The 21,768-nt window shown below is 38.7% G+C and overlaps 1 protein-coding gene across 4 annotated transcripts in view; it reads right to left on the bottom strand.

Moving 5' to 3' along the window:
* The window catches only part of LOC307111548 (uncharacterized protein), a 688,174-nt gene that overhangs the window by 407,771 nt on the left and 258,635 nt on the right, over positions 1-21,768 (bottom strand). For all 4 annotated transcript variants that reach the window (XR_013814598.1, XR_013814599.1, XR_013814600.1 and 1 more), the window contains exon 4: positions 3,061-3,133. The gene's annotated coding sequence lies outside the window, so the exon portion shown is untranslated. The remainder of the gene's footprint in view (positions 1-3,060; positions 3,134-21,768) is intronic.

Here is a 21,768-nt window from a genome sequence, read left to right as displayed (position 1 = left end):
CTATTGCATTCAGTTTTTGAAAATGTAAAATTGACCCAACTTTTTAGCATAGCACAATTATTCCCAGACAGCTTTCACCTGGAATGGTTGATAGTCTGAAGAAGTTATGGCAGAAATTGCTTTCTAATCACACTTGTCCGGATGCCCAGGCGCAGCACACCTGCCCTGAGCACCCCCTTTCCAGATGCCTGTGGAGGATGACCTCACCGCGGGCTTCCTGAGTGTGCTTTTTGTATGTGTGGCTGTGCTACCAAGCAGGCAAAAAGATGGATTTTTTTTATAGATTTATATCAAAATCAATCATTTAAAAAAGTTGAAAAAATCCACTTTTAAAATATCCTGTAACATAAAGAACCCTGGATTAGCTACAGATCAAAGTGTTTAACACAATGTTTTGGATCTACGGAAAAGTGGAAGAAGTAAGAAAAGCTAACATTTTCTAATAGTAAATCCTGAAGAGCCTTTTGGAGTGAGTAGAAAGGGTTTGTTTTTATCTTAGGGAAAACTGGGTGGTTTGAACACTCAGTTTATTGCTTTATATAATTTTTCTAAAACTGTCTTTTCACATCAATTTTCCTCTAACATCAAACATTTTATATCACCTCTATTTGGGCCAGTTTTTATAAACAATTACTTTTACCTTGCAAAAATATGCATGACTTTTATCTCAGGTATTCAAGCCACTTTGTAAAATTTCTATCAACAGAAGCTAAAAATATATCATTTGGTTTAGTTAATATTTGAGTTTGCAGGAGTAAAATCATCACTCTCCAGCAGCTGTGTGCCGTGTGTTAAATCTAGAGCAGGCATTAGCCTATCAGATATGCAAATATTTATATCCTCATTGGCTAAGTAAACTGTTCGGCTCTGCAGAAATGATAGGTTTGTTTTGGAATACTATTAAGTGACTCCTTTTTTTCTAATCATGGCTTTTCCTGTGCTGAAAGTCACACTTCTGGTTTGAATTTGCCTAAAATTTCCAACATAAAAATGAATAGAAATCCTTATATACCTCCAGAAAAAGAAACTAGATCAGTGTATAGGGTGTCCTCCCAACACATATATACATTTTGAATAATTATTAATTCCAATGTGTTAAATCTGAAAAAAAAACCTATCAATTGAGCTATCAGCTGTTAAAGTGTGTATACATTTTGGGGGATACCCAGTATATCAAAACATAGAAAAATTAGAGCAGGAACAGGGGAAAAAAAAAGTATTACAATTTTGACCTTCAGTTTTCAGATATACAAATGAAGAAAGGGATCCTTAGAAAAAAACACAACTTTCATTTGAAAAATGTTTAAAAGCAAACATATTAGGTTAAGAGTGTTAATGAATAAGGATTCAAGTCTTATTGGTTTTGTTTTTTTTAATGTGCCATACCATATTTAAATAATCCCTTGTGTTTGAAAAATCAGGGTGTGTTTTTTTTCTAATATCCAAGCCCAGGGTAAGTATCCAAGTACATATATATCTGTGTGCTCTGTGTGCACCTCTGATTTTGTTTCCTCAGGATGGTGTCCCATAAGTGGAGTTGTTGAGTCAAACAAAATCAATAGTTTTTAAAATCTTGATGCTTATTGATAATAGTTTAATCTCAATGAACACCAGTTCCTTAAATTGTGAAATCAGATAAATAAGACATACCTGGCAAGATCATAAGGAGGGCTAGAGACAAAAGATCTCAAAAATAATTATTCATTATAATGATTTTCTAATTTTTCCTAAAGTGCAGATTTAACCCCAGAGAAAATAATCATCCATTCCCCAGATGAATTTTATTTTCCCCATCTCTAAATAAGATAATTATCATCCCAACAAAGACAAAAATCATCTGATTTGAACACTATAGTCAGGGTAGAAGTATTTACAACCACCAAGAGTGCCAGGCTCTTTGCACATATTTCCTCCTGTATCTCCATCTGTAATAGATTTTGTAACCTTGTGAGGCAGGTATTAAAATCACAATATATAGGGAAAGAAATTAAGGTACACATTGCTAGGGTAATCCATTCTACAAGGCAGCCCTGCCCCACTCAAAGCCCACGCTTCTCCACAGGCTACCACATCACTCGTGCATTACGTAATGGCAAAGAGAGATTGTTCAGGCAGGTCATAAAAGGCTTCGCAGCGAAAATGCCATTTGAATTAAGCCAAGAGGAAGAAAACTCGAAGTAAACAAACAGCAACAAGCACAATTTTATGGAGGAAAATATGTTGAGATACTGAATAGCTGCCTTGTGCCAGCCACTGTCCCAGGTGATAGGAAGATGTAGATGGAAAGTCGCTGTCAGGAAGAAGTTTAAAAGCAGGTAAGACAGACCAGCCTGCAAACTTACTGTATCAATGTGATAAGTATTGGGTTTGGGCTATGCCAGGATGCCATCGGCATGGAGGACAGATACTTAGCCCAGTGCCAGAGAAAGGGGCCACATAGGCTGAGGCTTGAAAAATGAGTAATGATAAGCTGAGCAGAGACGCATACAAGTGAAAAGCATTTGAGTACTGGAGGTTCGGAAATCCGGGAGCCCAGGTGGGTTTGTGAAGACAGCATGAAGTGATGCTGGAGTGCTGGCTGAGCCAGACCCCAGTGCTTCTTCTGTGCTCCCGGAGGGGCTTGAACTGCATCCCGAAAATGACCAGCTCTGTACAGGTATCACTTAACCCTTTGTTAGAACTACTACTGCAACAATGGCGACGACAATGGTAACTAATGCCTAATGTTTATGTTTTATACGAATACTCTAATCCTTAAAACAATGCTATGAGGTTAATACCATCATTATTATGTGCCACCCATTGTGTTAGTCTCCAGGGACAGAAAAGTGACAAGAATGTCATGGATTGAGAAGGGTATAATCAAATTTGCATTTTCAATGATCATTTTAGCAGGGATTTATAGGATGGCATTGAAAAGACTATTTGGCAGGATGAAAGTGGTTATGAAGTACCTACCACAACTAGGCAAGAGAGTACAAAGGCTGGATTTAAGGCAGAAGTGGTAGGACTTAAGAGGAAATAGATTTGAAAGCTACTTAAAAAGCAGGTCATGGTTACCTGCTAGCTATGGAGGATCAGGTGATAGAATCTTGGATGACAATGATGGTCTGGGTGGAGGTCCTCCTTTTCTCTGAAATAAACAACACAAGACGAAGAACAGATTTTCCAAAGGAAGGTAATCTCTTTATACTAGAAATGTGGATTCTGGAGTCTTAATCTAGAGGCAACATGTCCACAATCATGGGCACGTATGAAGTAGAAAGAGCAAAGAAAGAAGATGGACAATTGTTCAAGGAACCCTTGATCAATTATTGGGAGTGTTGCTGCTGTGTGTGGCTAGAGATCTAAAGCTGTGGAGCAAGCGTGAATACATGGAATGATACACATGTAACTGGAAGTTGAACCTGTGAGAGGATGTGAACAGCCCAAAAGAGAGAATATAAACTGAGAGGGGAGATAAAGATAGAATTAAGAAAAGTATCTACATATGCCGTATACATAAATAAAACAATTTTAATGAAGATATGAGAAATATAAGAAAAACATTTTTTCAAAGAGCAAACCATCACTTTGTGTTGATGCAATTATACTCTCAGCCTATCTTGTGCCCTTTCAGATCACGCCACCCAAAAGTAAAGAGCGTCAACTATAGCCAAGTGCCATCGCCCTGACCTTGGAAGAGAGTGAAAATAATTGATGGACATGAAGAATCAAACTCCTGATCTTCTATCCAAAAATTAGTAACCAACTATAGACCCCCATTGTGGACTCAGCTCAAATTTCTAGTCTTAATACTCATTTCTTTCTGTTCCTTTTCATATGCAAAGCAACTAGTTAAAGATTTTAATTGACATTTTCAAGAACAAGTCATTGAATCTCACTTGAAGTCTTTAAATTGAACTGATATGTTGAAAATTAATCCTGTAGCAATTAGAGAAGCTGTTTTACACGTGACATGGAGACAAGACACTCTCAGCTTTACTTAGGCTGAGGCGGGGGGGGGGGGGATTTATATCATAAGTTCCTCCTTTTTAAGAAGAGATAATGGTTAGAGACCACTTGCACAATTAATTCTAATGCTATTGCTGCCTGAGAAATAATACACCGAGGCACTCCTGGCTGAGCCTTAGCCACGCTTTCTTAATATGCTATTCTACCAAGGTGAGAATGTTTAGGGTTCTTCAATTCACAAAGGAATAAACTTCTAACTTGTTGAAGGCAAAACCAAATATATATACATATATAAACAATACTTACGATGCTATGTAAACAATCTTTTTTTTCAACTTTAGAGCAGAAGTACTGTATGGAGATAGTAATCAGCTGTAATTATTGCTTTTGAAAACTCAGGCTTTAAAATCCACAAAATACTTTATAAATAAATGCAGGAAGCTTCATAAAATACATTTTCTCAATTCAACAAAGAAAAAAAATCAAACCAGTTAGGACACTCAAGTGTTATTTGCAGCAATCACGATAAGTCAATTTTGGCTTAAACCATGATTGTTATAAACACTCACAAAACATATTATTTACCAGATGGCAATCTTACTCAAGCAAACACATAAAACTTATGTTTCATTATTATCAAATAAGGATGAACTTGCCACTGGGATAACCTCCAGTAGTTAAACAAACATCTCCACAAAATGAGTGCCATGGTTTCTATCATTGGATAAGTATATAGAGTAAAGGGACTATCTTAATATTTAGCAGCTCCAGCTTATATTCAAGAACCAAAGCTCACAAGAGAATACACACACGTGCAAAATGGTATAGTTTGGTCTGCTCTTGGACTTGGACCTTCACTTTCTTAGTAAAAAAGCTACTACAGCTTAATATTAAGAGAAGGAATAGTTTACAACTATGACCCAAGCTAAAAAAACATTATTATTATTATTATTATTATTATTATTATTATTATTTAATTAAATATATTGGGGTGACATTGGTTAATAGAATCATATGGTTTCAGGTGTACATTTCTATATATTGTGTTATTGTGTTATTTTTACCTGTATATTGCACTGTGTATCTACCACCCAAAGTCAAACCATCTGTATTAAATAATTACTAGTTAATATTATGAAATGTATAAAGCAATTCTAAGACTTTCTTGTGACTGCCTCCTTCGCCAAATACAGTATCAGGATCTATCATCCATGGAATGTACAATGTAAGAGTTGTACTTTATAAATTATAACATCAGAGACTAATGACAGGATACTAAAAGTCTATTTGTGATGAATACCAAATTATCATATCTGTGTGTGTGTGTGTGTGTGTGTGTGTGTGTGTTAGTCTCTTAGGCAAGTGATCCTTTTCATAAATGCAAATATTGTTTAAGATCACAAAAATTTAAAATAGTTTCAAAGCTATTTTTAAATTATATTATGACAATTAAAATGGAATGAGCACTGAGAACTTCTTTTGCTAATTTATTTGTTTCCTGGCCACAAGCAATACTCTCAAACAAGCTGTCACTCAGAAGCTCCCTTGTAAAATGAGACAGAAACTCCTTGCACGTGTACAAGCATGGTGAGGGCTCAAAGGTGTTACAGCACAGTGGGCCATGGAAATCATCAGAAACTGAGACCTTGGACAGAAACATCAGGACTCTAGGAGAGACAAAAATAACAAATCTTGTCTCCCTACCTTGTCAGATCCTCCAAGGCCAGAATTCAAGCACTATGGGATGAAATACTATAGAGCATTTATGTCCAACAGGACAATAAAAAGTCCAGATTGTCTCTCCCTAGGTTACCTCGCTTGTTGCAATGCCTTGTGCTGGAAATTCCGGGTTTCTCTTTACTGCGATTAGTGTCTGTGGCAGAAGTTGGTGCGAACTGTCAACTTTCTGAATGCAAACAGAGGTCTAACACATAGACAACTGAAAACGCACATTCTGGCCTTGAAAAGTTAAATAGATATCTTAAATTAGAAAAGTACTCTGAAGACTTTTACAAATTGTCTTCTAAAATGAATAGCTAAGGTCCAGGACTTCCCATTGCAAAGCACCGAAGGGAAAGACGACTGCTCTGTGCAGAGGGCCAGCAGTCCCTTCCCTGGCAATCACGTCACTGTCGAAGGACAGATTGCCTTTAGACTGCAACTTTCTTGAGGGCCAAGTCTCTCTCTATTACATTCTGAATTTCACCTAAAACACTGAGGACTTTCAAAAAGTATTAGTTTGTGACACACACAAAATGGGTCATTTTCACTGTACATCAGAACCAAAAATGTTAATGCACTCAAGCAAGGCAGTTTCATTATTACCAAGGATCTAGAGAAAAGGCAACTACAGGGAGAGAGAGAAAACCTTCTGACAGTTGTTTCCTTAGGAACTGTTACTTGGACCAAAATTGAACTATGATTCCAGAAACAAATAAAAAGAGTGTGTGGTGTGCTTAAAACTTCTAATTTTTCTTCATAAGGTCTATTATGTTCATTTCTTGCTGTTTAGAAAAAAAAAATGATCCAGGGAAGATACATGGCAATACAGCCAAGCCCCAATTTTTTAAGTGACTATTATATATAATTGAAATGTATATTGCTGTGAGTCTTTCTTGTTTTCACCCAAGTTAAATGCTGGTGGAAATATTCAGAAAACTGTTAACACAATTTTAGCATCTAATAAAGATTTTCATTATTCACTGGTATTATAAACATATTTCCTTTATATAATTAGTGTAGCTTCATTATAAAATCGTTTGGAAAACTATCCCCCATAATTCCTCTACCCTAATGCAGGCCCTCTTAGCTCTTTTACTCTTGCTGCAAGTGATGGACATGTTACAGGAAAAAGCAGCTGTTCGCCCTCACTTCCCAGCCGACCCCCAGTCACAGAGCTGCCCTCCTCCCTGCAACAGGGTGATAGAAAATTATCCTTGAGATAAACACCAGAAGATCTGTTTTTAAATGAGCCATCTTCATATAACTACCCAATGAGTGCAATCATTTCAATAATTCTAACTGAATGTTCTCAATTGCGAAGACTGATATTCCTTATCAAAATGGGGAAAAAAATCATTTGATAGCTACAGAGAAGTAGAAATTGAACTTCTCTCCCTACACACTCTCCACCCTCATGGACAGAAGGGATACAGTGAACAGCGCTTCTCTCTGTTAACGTGCCTTGAAATTCTGCAATACATTCGAATAGGTTCTCCAGAAGACCACCGGGAAATATCATCTGTCCACATTTGTGCCACTAGTTCCCATACACATCCCTCAGTGCCCCTGGTTAATATTGTGGTATTTCCCTAGGTAATGAAAGGCATAGAGCTATGACCCTTCTAAAAGCAGAAGAACAGCATGATAATGTAAGTTCTGATCTGCCATGAAGACAGGCTACAGTAACGTCTCCTATGCAGCAAATTCAAGTGTGTGGGTGGTTCGAGAGGCCTCTGTTAGTCAGAATCCGAGAACCGTCTCTGAGCTTTTTCAGGAGGATCTCTGTGGGTGTACAAACTGGCCGGTACTCTGAAGAGTCTGCGTGTGGGAGGTTCTCTGCTCTGTCCTCTCTCCCCAAGTGAATGGGGAACAACACATGGGAATTAGAGAAAAAGGATCCAGACTCTATAATCTCACCCCTGCCACTTCCTGGCAGCCTACTTTCTGTTTCCAAACCTCAATTTCCCCATCTGGGGAAATGGGAACAATATCAATGCTCACTTTGTGGGTTGTCGTAGGAATCGAAGAAGACAATGTAGCTTTAAGGTTGGATAAACTCTTGAGGATGTTGCACATTTTTATTACTGAGAACATAATTATGATTAACGTTAGCATACTAGGTTAGGGCTGTTGTTTTGCTGGCATGTTTAGAACTAGAAAAATCAAAAAATAATCCCTATTGATCGTATAACAAGCATAGAGGTATAAACTGAAAAACCAGCCACTTGTAATTAAGCAACTCTGTTCTAATTTTTAGAGCACAATACAATATTATAACTCTTTACTTTTATTAACTGCCAAAATCAATTTCAGAACCCATTTTCCCAGTATTCTGGAATATAAAGGACAGGATTTTCCCCCTTAGATACACAGATGCAGTTTCATCTACATGCATGCATTTCAAAGGCATTTTTAAAGGCGGAGTGCATATAATGAGTAAACTGTAATCATATCTTTGTCCCAACTCAATTACAAAATCAACTCATAACTTAGAGCCCTGCAATAAATATCTATTTCCAATTTTAGGCTGATCATTAAATGTGGGTCACACCAAGAATCTGTTAAATGAAATAATGTTAAAATTTACTTACATCACTTAGAGCATATTGATTCTGAGGAGGATTAATCCACATGAAACAAGTGGTACATCTACAAAGACAACAGCATTTCAAGAAAATTCCACTCAACTCCCATGAATTGCTGCCTGCATTCCATATTCATTCTCTTTCTCTCTCCATATTCATTCTCTTTCATACTCCTCTCTCTCTCTCTCTCTCTTTCTCTCTCTCTCTCTCTCTCTCTCTCTCTCTCTCTCTCTCTCTCTCTCCCCCCTTTCTCTCTCTTTCTCTGTCTCCATGTGTGCCCATACCCTTTCTTCAGTGGTACCCTTCTTTCCCTCTTGGACCTTGGTGTTCACTTCCTTTCCTTATCATCTTCCTACCTATCCAATCCTAATCTCAGAAAAGAAGTGGAATAAATTATTCACACACAGAAATACTTAGTCATAAGGCCTCAGAAATTATAAATCCCAGGGGGTAAACACATTTTAATAGTAAAGTTTGTCAATCTAATAAAATTATCCTTTACCTAGAAACCCTTAAAAAAAAAGTCTATCTGTTTTTTGAGATGTTAAGAGCTCTGTTGAACAAGTGAGTCATTATTTAGAACTCTGTTTTTCATCTGTGAAATAAGAAGACTGAATTACCTGGAGTTTCTAATACTCAAGCATCTTTTAGATATAAAACAAATGACAATTTCATATGATTTAACTCAATAGATTACAGGTTATAAACATAAATACATCAGTAGATTAGTTAGGTAGCATTTATGCTGTCAAGTAGATGTGAGAAACCAAGAAGTATGGAGTCTATAGCAATGCTTCATTTGAAGAGATTCAGACTAAAACCGAACAAAAAGACAAACAAGCAAAACTGTTATGCCAGTCAAGCTAAAGGACGCTGAGATGAGGGTTGGTAGGCCAGCAGCTTGTGAATGCCCAACTAGATGCTTGTAGAGATTCCCTCCAGCTGTAGCACTCTGTGATTTTGTGAAGTGCATCATGCTAAGGGAGAGGAGTTCTCCCCTAAATGTTAACTTTGCTCTTCTGAAACCATGGAGACGTCACCGGGGAGCTATGTTAAAGGTAGTAGCTGCAACAAGCAATATTCTGCCACTGCCCCATAAAGACCAGTCCTCAAACAAGAGTTACCTTGATTAGGAAACTAGAAAGTAAGAATAAGACGATACCATGAATGGAAAAGGAAAGTCACTAAACTACCAGATTTCCTCCATGACAAATATCGAGGTTGTGGAACTCTACTAAACCTTCTCCAATCCAAGAAACGACACACTTCTCATCGGGGGGTCATAAAAAAATTAGTGGGACAACTCTGAAATGCATTACCTACCATCATTTATACAGACAAGTTAGTCTGAATTTTAAAAATAGGAAGAACAAAATCACAGAGGTTTTCTTCCAATATTTAAAAAGTGTCCTTATGGATCTCAGATACATTGTCTAAGAGCTCCACTTCCCTATCCTTAGCATTTACTAGGCAACAGACAGAAAATCCAAGCCACACAAGAATGCAAATACCACCACGTGAATTTGGTTAGGTTAAATGCATACTGATAATGGGTTATAGGTTTAAAAAATCAATTTTACCCACTTGAGTCAATTGTGGAAATCTTAATATTGACCATGCTTACTCAACTGTCTGCCGCATGTATTACGGCTATTGCAAGGCTTATTCATAAATGATATGTGTATCACACCCTGTCTTAAAAAATATATGGTTTAAAAATATCTTACTTTTCTCTTTTTAATAGGGAAATGTCGCCATATCAAAATATCTGTATATATAGTATGTAAATATTTATGAGAACATTTACTGGCTACATATAGAGCAACCAGACGAGTCTTAATGGTATATTTCTTACAATAAAAAGGTCATATACTTCAAAGTTTTACAGAGGAAAAGAAAAACACATTTCTTCTTCTTTTATCTCCTGCTTGCCTAAGACTTTCCATTTCAAAACCTATATAAATCTGGTAATTTCACTTCTAAGGACATAAGCACTAGAGTTATACAATACTGGTAAAGTGTGGTAAATTTTGAACATGTTTTTTTCCAATGAAACAGACAAAGAAGGTACTTATAAAGCTGCATGGTAAAGTTAAAAAAGACTTGAAGTTTCTGATTCCTTGGTAACACTTCTAAGTATTATAGGATATCAAATTCCTAAACAAAATATACAGAGGTGGGCAAAAGTAGGTTTACAGTTGTTCATATGGAAAATAATACAATAATAAATAAATAATAATATAAGAATAAACTGTGTTTTGTATCCTCACAACTATAAACTTACTTTTGGCCACCTCTGCATTTGTTTGGTTCTTCTTGCTGTTAAGCCTAGGTGCTTATAAAATATGGATGTCCAAAACTATATACTGCAGAAATCTCTACAATCTGGCTTAATACATTCCTGGAAGACTTATAAGATTTATGATAGTCATTCATTGCTGTCTTATAGTTTCAAGTATCATGTCTTATAAAGAAAAGCATCCAGTTACTCATAAAGAAAAGATAGTACTTTATAAAATAGCCATTTTTATAAGCAATACAGTGGATTGATCCAATCAGATATGTGATTATTAATATGAAATATCTTTGATGCAACTACCATAAAATCAGTGTAGAACTTTAATGCTTCCAATGCAGTAGAGACACCTCTAGCTCCCTGGATCTTCTCACTACTATCCAAACATGGATTAGCTTTACATACCTCACTCAAAATGTACAATATGTAAAATGAAAAAGATGATGTTTAAGTTCTCATAGATTTGGAAACTCTCAGAATAGGAAAACATATAAGCCAGGTGAAAACACCAATGCTCACACAGAACAGGAAGTACTGAGATTGTGTGAAATGAACTGTGTTGGTCTATGACAAACAGGACATTCTATGTGCCATCTAAAAGCGATAACAGCAACTTCTTTCTGGCAGGCTTGTCATTTATAAAGGTTAGTACCCCATTGCCAGATCATCTCGTTTTTTTAAGAATGGCTGAAAATCTGGACCTTATGAATTTTCCCAACTTTTAAGTATGGGCAACTAGTTAAAAAAATTATAAAACCCAAAATGGATAGACAAAAACACTCTAGAAACCAGGGCCTGCCTCTGAGCCATAGATTAACAGGCAGTGCATAAGCTAAGCCAGTGGTTGGCAAACTCATTAGTCAACAGAGCCAAATATCAACAGTACAATGATTTAAATTTCTTTTGAGAGCCGAAAACCAACTTCTGCGCATGGGCCTCGAAGTTTCAATCGCACTGTACCTGCGCGCCCTCACGTGGTATTTTGTGGAAGAGCCACACTCCAGGGGCCAAAGAGCCGCATGTGGCTCGCGAGCCACAGTTTGCCGACCAATGAGCTAAGCAGTCCAGGATCTCTGATTTGCAGCTCTTACTACCACATTCCTGCCAAGCTGTTCTTGCCTGGGTTTGAACACTTCTCGCTATGAGGAATTCAGCATTCCTCAAGGCATAGTCTATATTCTAGACAGCTTTTCCTTCTTTTGAATAAAAATGTACTTGTCATCATTGTATCTAGAGCCACCTCTCAGCATCACAGAAAACTTTTTCAACATAAAAAGCTTTCAAACACTTGAAAACATAAGCGTACAATATGCATTTGAATAAACAAATTTAAACATTTCCAAACCTATACATGTGACTCTCACAATTTAGGGATATCTTTTTAGATGTCAGACTGATTTTTCTTCCTGTGACTAAATAATAAAAATTATTGTCAGGAACAGCCACAGACCAAGTGTTGGGAGATATAACCCGTAATGTTAAGGGAGACCTTGCCAATGACCCAGAAAAAGGGAGGAGAAGAAAAGGAGCTCATCAAAGGCTGATGCAATACCCCACGCCTTCTCCATCCTGCAAGGGGATGAGCTCATGCCTTTCCTCAGGTCCGTGCATCGATGCCTGTGGACAATGGCCCTGTCCATTTCCTCCCATTTATAATTCTGAAATACTACATCCCATTCCTCCATCCTCAATCAATTCCTCTCATATGTCTATCCAATTCAAAATTCCACTTCTGGTTTTCAATCCTCCATGGACCTGCAGCCGTCTACTCCACATCCTTTCACTCTCACTAATCTCTTCAAACCAACCTCCCCTCCTTTTTTTCACAGAAACTTGTTCCTTTCCTTTCTAACCTTTTAGCACTCTCCCAATCAGTCTCCGTCCTGATAACTCTCCCTTTATTACCATTTCTCAGTTGCCAATCCCCCAAATACCGTTTCACAGAAAAGCCTTTCAGTGATAATTATTGGAGATGTTTTATAAAATAGTTAGATAATACTATTCATTTGCCACCTGTATTTAGCTGTTGAAAAATCCATGTTGGAAATGAATAGCATTATACTTTCTTTCCCCCCCCCCCCCACCTCCCGACAGATATGTGAAAATGTGATTTTGTGAGTTTTGTTGGGGGTGAGAATTTTACCTTCCTTCCTCTTCTTGCAATGGTACCCAGTGTCAACACTGCCTACGAAGTGAGTAAAGACCCTTGAGTTACCACAGCCATATCACTTCTTTTTAACCAAGGAAAGACGAATAAGATGAAATCTCCCTCAAGTGCTAAAAGAAAATAGCAGTTTATTTTAAAAAGTGTTTATACTCCTCACTAATTACTTAGGTGTGCCCACAGACACCAGTGCAGAACTCTATCCCCTTCAACCATCTTCAGTATATCATTAAATTAAGTTCATAAAGAAATGTGGGCTTAAATCAGAAACATGCTTCAGCAATTGGAAATATCGTTCAACTTTCTCACTTTTTTTAACAGAAGGAAAGCAAAACTAATAGAGTCTTCCTTAGAAGCGAAGAATATTTATACAACTGGACATATATTCAGCATAAATATAGCATGACTGCCCTCATCTGATTGAAGTTTTGTAGCAGAAAAAGTTTCTCATCATCTCACCTATTTTACCAGATAGAAACAAAATGAAAGAAAAATATAGATTTACAAGTTTAGAGAAAGAACTTCAAACTATCCTTCCTAGATTTAATAATGGAATATTTTCTTGTTCAGATTCTTTTCTGAATTATCTATATCCCAAAAGGAATTCGCTTTCTATTTTCTCTCTCATTCTTTCAACCAATATTTACTGAGTGCCTTCTATGTGTAAAGAACTGTAATAGACATTGGGATGAAATCAGAGAACAATACATATAGGATCTTCACCTTCGCAGATCAAGACATTATATTTCTTCAGGTAACTATTTAGTTACATACTTTGTGATAATTGTTGGATAAAGGGGGATGGCACAATATAATAAGGGTATATAGCAGAAGGACCTAGAAGGTCAGCAAATACTTCCTTTAGGAAGTAAAAAAAGCAGCAATTAAGTATTAGCATGTGAAAGGTAGAACATGTGAAGGCCTTCAGCAGGAAATAATACAGGCACCATCAGGTCTTGAACTCAGAGAGTGAGCAAAAGAAATATTCAAGCTGGTAGGAGAGGGAAATTTCCCATCACTTTGGACTTGAGAAAAAAAACAGATAGAAATAAATGTATTAGATTTATAAAGGTATGTGAGAAAATCAGTTAGGAGGCCATGTGGTAAAGGGAAAGAGATCACAGTAGCTTCATCTAGAACAAAGACACTGTAATAGAGAAGAATACAGAGTCAAGAGAAATGTAGGAGGTAAGACCAATAGAACATGGTGAATGTTTTGAGATGGGAGGTGAGAGACAGAATGCAAAGTTACCACAGGGAAAAGTGGATGATTTTGTTTTGGGTGGGACGAATGATCAGTTCAATTTTTTAGAGACTGGGTTTGCCCATGAGACAGGCGACTGGTATGGGGAAGCATCTCACATGAGTTTGAAGGGACCTCTATGCTAGAAATATACAAGTATAAGTCATCACGGTAGTAATTCTATCATGCAGAACATACTTAAAGCCATCAGCATAAATAAAACTTCCTGGAGGAGAAACATAGCCTGCCAAGAGAAGAGGGACAAGAACAAAGCTTTGAAACTCGCAAACATTTAAAGATTAGGAAGAAAAGAGTAGGCTAATAAAGACAATTGAGTAAAAGTAGCCAGGCTCAGACAAGAAAAACTAGGTGTGATGTCATAAACCAAGGAAAGAAAATGTTTGTTCATTTAAGATAGAGCAATGCAATATCAAAATATGCTGAGGGGCCACAAAGAAAGGAAGACCAAGAGTAAATTTAGGCCCCTTCTGAGAGCTGAACTGGTTCAATCATAGAAAACCAAATAGAGTGCATTGCTGATAAGGAAATAAAGACAGTGAAGAAAAATATTTAGACATGTGACTAAACTTCACAATACTTTTACCATGTTATAGGAGTGTTCTAGGCTCTGAATCCTCTGGAAAAAAAAACCCAAAACTACCATTTCACATACTGACATAGCCTTACAGTCTCCCAACTCCTGTAATACCCTTCCCATCACCTCTCCCACTCAGCAGAAAATTCCCATTCCCTTCCAACTTTGTGCCCACTCACTTCTCTCTCCTACCCTTTGAGCATCCTCAGCAAGAACAGACTCGGTTGGCAACCTTGTAGGCAGGGAACCTTTATAATTTGATTGTTCAGACATTTAACTCATGAGCCTCACAGTTCAAAAGACTGATGGCTGATAATTTCCTAAGAAAAGGCAGGACTTGATTCTTTAATGTAATAGGGAGTTAAATAAAAAAAATGTCACTGTTCACTTGTGCTACCTCAACCATAACTGTACTGCATTGAAATTGTCCTTATCTATTCAATAACTAACTGTATCTTGTCATGTAAAAGCTCTGACATGACAATTAACATCTCTGTTATTCTGCAAGTAAAATTAAATCGCTCACTAGTAAAATAGAATAAAGACAACCAGAAAAGGCAGATCTGCCACCTATCTTCTTACTTCCATTCTATCCCTGTGTGCATTTTTCTCTATAACTTACAGAAAGGGGAGGGGGGAGACTTAGACATTTGTTCCATGATGTAATAGAAGATTCACCCACCAAATTATGTGTCAAAGCAGAATCAGACCTCTACAGTTACCCTGGGCATTGGAAGAAGACAAGTGTAGGCACAATGTTACACACTGAGCCCAGCACAATTCACCATTTCAAAAGCCCCTCCTGTGTCCTTCCCAGTATGTCTTCGAGGATCAAGGGAAATGATGACACCAAAGCCATGATGTATTCAAGACCTACCTGTGCCAGACACTGCAATTGATGTATCATGCATATTCTCTCTACAGGTGATCAGTTGGTATTACTGTTCCCATTTTTTCAGATATGGCTAAACTAGAGAAATTATACAATTTTCCCAAGGTCAGCCAACCATTAAGCAGGTAATGGCTAAATGTCTCCAAAAGTGACAGTCTTTCCACTAACTCATACTGCCTTCTTAAGTAAAAGTTACTTTTCGTATTGAAGAATTAAATCAATGTGAATTATTAAATTATATCTATTAGAACCCATGGGAGAGTTGTATAGCAGCAGGGTTAGGAGAATAGACTCTGGAACCATAACCCCTGGGTTCAAATCCCAGCTTTGTTTCTTACAAGCTGTGTGACTGTGTGACCTTAATATTAGGCGAGTTCAACCTCTTTTTGCCTCAATTTGTTCATCTGTAAAATAGTGATAGCAATGTGCCAAACTTACAGCTCCTGTGAAAATTAAATATATATACTAGTATATATATATATATATATATATATATATATATATATATATATATAATCTGTAAATAGAGTAAGTTAATAGTAAGTCGATTACTCATTTATTTATTTATTTTTTAAATATATTTTATTGATTTTTACAGGGAGGAAGGGAGAGGGATAGAGAGCTAGAAATATCGATGAGAAAGAAACATCGACCAGCTGCCTCCTGCACACCCCCCACTGGGGATGTGCCCGCAACCAAGGTACATGCCCTTGACCGGAATCGAACCTGGGACCTTCCAGTCCGACGCTCTATCCACTGAGCCAAACCGGTTTCGGCTATAAAAGTATTTTTAATATTATGAACCCAAATTAGTGGTCAGCACATTTGTCATACATTAAGATTCCCATAGGGTTGATCTTTGCAAAAAAGAAAAATAACACCTTTCTATTCTGCACAATTCAAATAACTATGTAGACCAGTAATTTACAACTCCAGCTGTGCATCCAAATCACTTGCAGAGCTGGGCGTGCTGGCTCCAGCTCTGAATTGGCCGGCTGAGTTGGTTTGGGGTAGGGCTTTGGAATATGGCTTTTAGCACTCTCCACCTGCTGCACCACCATGGCTGAGAACGGATGAAACATGGCAATATATCCACTTTCATTTTAATGAGAAAAACAACAACAACACAGAGATTAAAATAGCATGCTCCTTTTCTTCTTTAAAAAAAATTCAAGAGTGCTAGCTACTAAAATGTTAACAGCATTTATCTCTGGGTGGTAGAAGTACGGGTAATATTTACTTTCTATTTTATTTATTATAAAGTCATTAAATTTTTACAATTCACTGATAGATGCATTCCACATACCTGTTTTGGTACCATGTCCATGGCATTATTTTAGGCATTAAAGGTATGACCCAGAACAAAACACAGTCCCTGAACTTGGGGGTTTACAATGTTGTGGGGGAGGCAAGGAATAAATAAGTAAAAGTAGAAGGTTAGCAGCTGATATATGCAAGGAAGGAAATTAAGCAGAGAAAGGTGATTGAGAGCAGCCGCTGGGTTATTATTAATACTTAGGATAGTCAAGGAAGACTTCTCAGAGGGGCGATATTTGAACAAAGACCTGCATGAAACAAAGGACCCAGCCATGACCATCAGAGAGAGAAGAATATTCTAGGCAGAGAGAATAATAATACCAAGACCTTGAGTGTTGTAAACACACATTTTGTTTATAATCAGGTTAAAAATGACAAGGTTACTTCATTTGGGTGAAACAGAAAAATAATTCTGCAAGGCCACAGACGGTTCCTTAGCCCTGGACCTCCATCATTAAACTGGCCTCTGTAACACTCTGAATATCAACTATGAAAGGAGAGGTGGACCCGAGCTTCCACCCTTGGTTTTACAGCACTAGTTGCAAAAGCAAATTGTACAAGGGACTAGGGTTGTTTCCTTTACTCACCAATATCTGAGAGGACAACATGAGTCAGCATCATTCCCTGCCCATGTCAGCAAAAAGCCGCTGGATGTCTGCACTGTGCCCAATGACTGAGTGATGTGGGGCATGTCCAAGAAGCATGAAACATATTGTGGCCATTGTGTAAGCAATCTCAATAGAAATGCTGCATGTCTAGAGTTATTAGAGACTGCTCAAATACCGAATGCCATTAAGGCCCCAACGGCTGCCTGCTGCAGGTGACTGAGAAAGAGCGGGAACAAAGATAGAGTCAGTGGGTTCCAGAGGCCATAAACTACGAGGTTATTAAGAAGGTAAAAGCTGTCATTGTTTGGCCTCCTTTAGATCCCTTTCATCTAAATACATTGTTTTTTTATTTAGAAAAAGCAATATAAGTTCCCCAGTTATGTAAAGCCTGACAGGAACACATTTGAGGCATTTTCCATTTCTATGAATGGGGACCTCTCAAACTAGTGAAAGGAGAGTTACACGGATCCAATGATATCACAGACATCAGGGTACCCAAGATGGAAACACAGTAAAGTTAGACCTTGACTTGGGAATCCAGGATGTAGTCACCGAGGCCACTCCCTCCATCCTGTAAGGCCTGTAGGGTTTCATCTTTACTTCTCTTTGCACATCTGACCTATCCCACTTGCTGAGCTGCTTCCTCAGTTCTTGACTGCCCAGCCGTTCATGACTCCAGTGTGCATGTGATATTAGGAAAGCAATCCCAGCATAAATTCTATACGACCTTGACCTTTCATCTCAAGGGTCCATCAAAGACTGCAAATTCTTTCTGTTCCTGCTTCTAGTTCTCTAAGGGGAAAGTGTCTTATTGATGTAACCAGGCTTGTTGTAGATCACTAGGCCACCCCAGGTCAGGAGGCCACCTGCGTTTCAATCAGTAGCAGCGCTTGGGCCCCTAGTAGGGGCACATGGGTGTGGTAGTCAAAGAATCCTGCCTCACCCTGATTAGAACAGGAACCTGGCTTTCAGGAAAGTGTGAAAAGATCCACTGGGCCTACCAGGTATTGCTAGGAAAGGTAATAACTGCATAGTTTATGTCATCAGTTACCATCTGCTCTGGTCTAAAGGGGTGCAGATTTGCTGGTAAGGGGTTTTGAGGGACAGATTTCAGGGATTCGAGGGACTTCTATGGAGAAGTTAAACAAACAATCTCAGACGATTAAAAAGTGCCCTTACCAGAGTTTAAGCCAAATTTCCTCTATCCAGATGGCTTCCAAGGCCAAGAGGGAGGGGCGTCCTGCTGCCTTTTTATGTTGGTCTTGATTGTTGTTAATGATCCCCAGCTGTAAGGCTCCCACATGTCTTTAACCTCTCTCTGGTTGGCCTCACATCTCGGCATCTCTTGCAGGGAAAATGGAACACTGAACACAGCACCCATTCCCCAGCAGAGCGTGTGCGCACAAGTCAGGGAGGTCAGCCTCCCAATGGACCTCAGGATTTGCTCCGTTAGCATTGCCAGGACCCTTCATCCATCCTGGAAGAAGCCGGCCTCAGCATTCTCACTATTCTCACTCCTGGAGGCGATGTGGAGCCGTGCCAGCTGCCGGCAGGAGAGCCAGGGCAGGCGGTCACCTGTGGCCCATGCCAAGAGGCTTCTTCTTCTGCATGCCTAGGAATAACTGCCAGGCAAGGCACACTTTTCAGGGATGAGCTATGCTTTAGGGATTCTGATTCTGAAATGGGACTCCTTGCCACATGAATTTTCTTCCCCGGAGTGTGCAGCTAAAGGAGCAATGAGATGTTCATGGTACTCTCTTACTCACTCATTCAAAATACTTTTCTTGAGTTGGCTATGGATTGCCAACACTTGTAGGGGCAGGGGACACGGAGGAGCTGTACAGAGGAGCTGCTCAGAGTCTGGTCAGCAACACATGTGTCCTCATTGCTCTATACAGGCAGGGGCACAAGTAGGTTTACAGTTGTGAGTACACAAAACACAGAGTTTATTCTTGCATTATTATTTATTAATTATTGTATTATTTTCCATATGGACAACTATAAACCTACTTTTACACGACCCTATATATGTAAGGTATGCATAGTGCTAATGTAACATGGAGGAGGAGCGCTCTGCTCAGGCCAGGGGCGTTTGGCAGATAAAGAGGGCAACTCCCTGGGAAGACTTCCTGGAGGAGGTGACATATCACATGTGCTCCAACCAGGTTATATGTGAATGAACAGAGAAACAGATGGAGAGGAGACTCCCAAGCAGGAAGAGCACATAGGCAAAGATGCACAGACATGAGGGAATATGGTGCATGAGAGGAACTGCAATTCTTTCTTAGGACACATGTGAGGACCTGATAAGAAGGAATCAAGAAAAGCAGCAAGGCACTCCATTTTGTATGCCACAGTAGGGAGTGCCTTGTTTATCCTGGTATAAAATCCACTTTCAAGAACCTCGCTCTGACTGCCCTAATCAGCACTCATCATGGACCTTTCTGACTATCACTATACCACAGACTAGTTACTGAAACTTATAGGCTACTTAATTAGGGCCAATTGAGTACTATTTCTTTAACTGTTGTGTAATTTGGCTCTTCCTAACTGTAATACCGGACCCAAGACAGCGGGGAATGCTTTGGTCTTGTTGTCCTGCTTCAACAAATACTCGTTGAAATGAATTGAAAATGTCCCTGAGAGGACATTATTGCCCCACTAGCAATGATTAACAGGAGTCTAACCATCTTTATTGAAAATATTGCCTTATTCCTCCCCCTAAACACACACACACACACACACACACACACACACACACACACACACCCCACTTTATAGCACATCCACCAAGTTTGCTCAGTAGCATTCCAACTGTATCCTAGGGGGCCAAACCCAGTCCAAACAACATGCCCCAAGTCCAGGTGAGTCTCCTACTCTATTATTTTAAAAATGGACCCAATAAAGAAAGTTCAATTTGCAGCCAAATAATCAAGTTTCCTTTATTCTTTCATCTTGTTCTACTGCCAGAAGAACTAAGACACTCCTGGTGCCTTTATTATGGTCCTAGAGAGGAAGAGAAGGAGAGATTTTAATCTTAACCCTGAAAACCCAGCCAAGACACAACAGCCATGGTGGCATCCAAACCATGAGGGTAAAAAGGCAGGATGATGAGCAGGCAGTGGTGGTATTTAATTCCATCCAGGACATCAAAGGGTCGTACTACTTGACAAACCCTCACCCACCTGACCCTGCTCTTCTCTCTTCCATGCCCAAGATGTTGGTTCTTCTCCCCCTAGTTTCTCCTTCCTGAGATCACCCCAGGGTTCCATCTTGTGTTAGATCCTCAAATATTAGTTTAAGTGAAAACAAAAGAAAAACAGGAAATCACTGGCTATAGATACTGGTGTAATGTGTAATTAATTTATCCTACTTTGGATGCTGCTTGTATTTAAACTCTTGTTTTAGTTGAGCCCTTTATAAAGAGGAAAATAGGTTTTACGTCTATCTGATTCCAATGACCTATTCTTCCTTCTTTATCACACAGAAAATCCAAAGAAAGTCTGTAAGACTCATTGAAAAATTATATTAAGTTTGCTCTGTATTTCTGTCAAAACATCCAGCATTTATACCAAAAGGAAAAAGGAACCAAGACAAGAAAGGGAATTAAGCTATTTCAATAAATGATGCATGCCAGCATTTTACACATATGCTAATTTGCTTCCTTGTAACATCTCTAGGAGGAAGGTCTTATACCCATTATTAGGATGAGAACACTGAGACCTATCTGACCTCCACAGCCTGCTCCTTTTCCTGGACCACATGGCAAATAAAAGCAGTTCCCATCCCTATATAAATACAAAACTCCTTTCAGAAGGTATTTATTACAAGCCCATTGTGCCAGCCCCTCTGTCAGAGGCCACAGATACGAAGTGTGGTAACACAGAAGGTAGGGGGGGAGGGGGTCCCCATTTCCAGGCTTCAGGAAACAAGACCATTTGTATACAAAAGCCAGCACACATAAAATAAAATAGTAGGAGTGCTATTTTGAGTCACACATCAGATCAGCCTGCCGACACTTATAAAAATTCTGTCCAGAGTGTTGAGATTTTCCTCAAATGCCAAAAGTCAGTCTGTTTAAAAAAAAAAAAAAATCAGCCCCCTGGGACAGATCTACAATTCCTCCCTGACTCCATGTCATGTTTCCTCAGTTTACTTCCAGTCAAAATGCGCATTTTCCCCCTAAGCTCCTAGGGCTGGGGTCAGCCTAGCTAATGAAAATCAAGCTGTCTTTTTTTTTCCCCCTGCCATCAACAATGGTCAGATAACAAAATGCAGGTTCTGATCCTGGCATGTTTATTGTTGATGATGATGTCTAAACTGATGGCCGACAGCTTCATTTTCTCTAAGCTGGGAAAGCCCTGCTGGGAGAATTGGGGAGGAAAAAAACTT

The sequence above is a fragment of the Cnephaeus nilssonii genome (assembly GCF_951640355.1).
Source record: "Cnephaeus nilssonii genome assembly, chromosome: 15".
Classification (NCBI taxonomy): Eukaryota; Metazoa; Chordata; class Mammalia; order Chiroptera; family Vespertilionidae; genus Cnephaeus; species Cnephaeus nilssonii.
The sequence above is the reverse complement of the archived record's forward strand: the minus strand, read 5'-3'. Positions and strand labels throughout refer to the sequence as shown.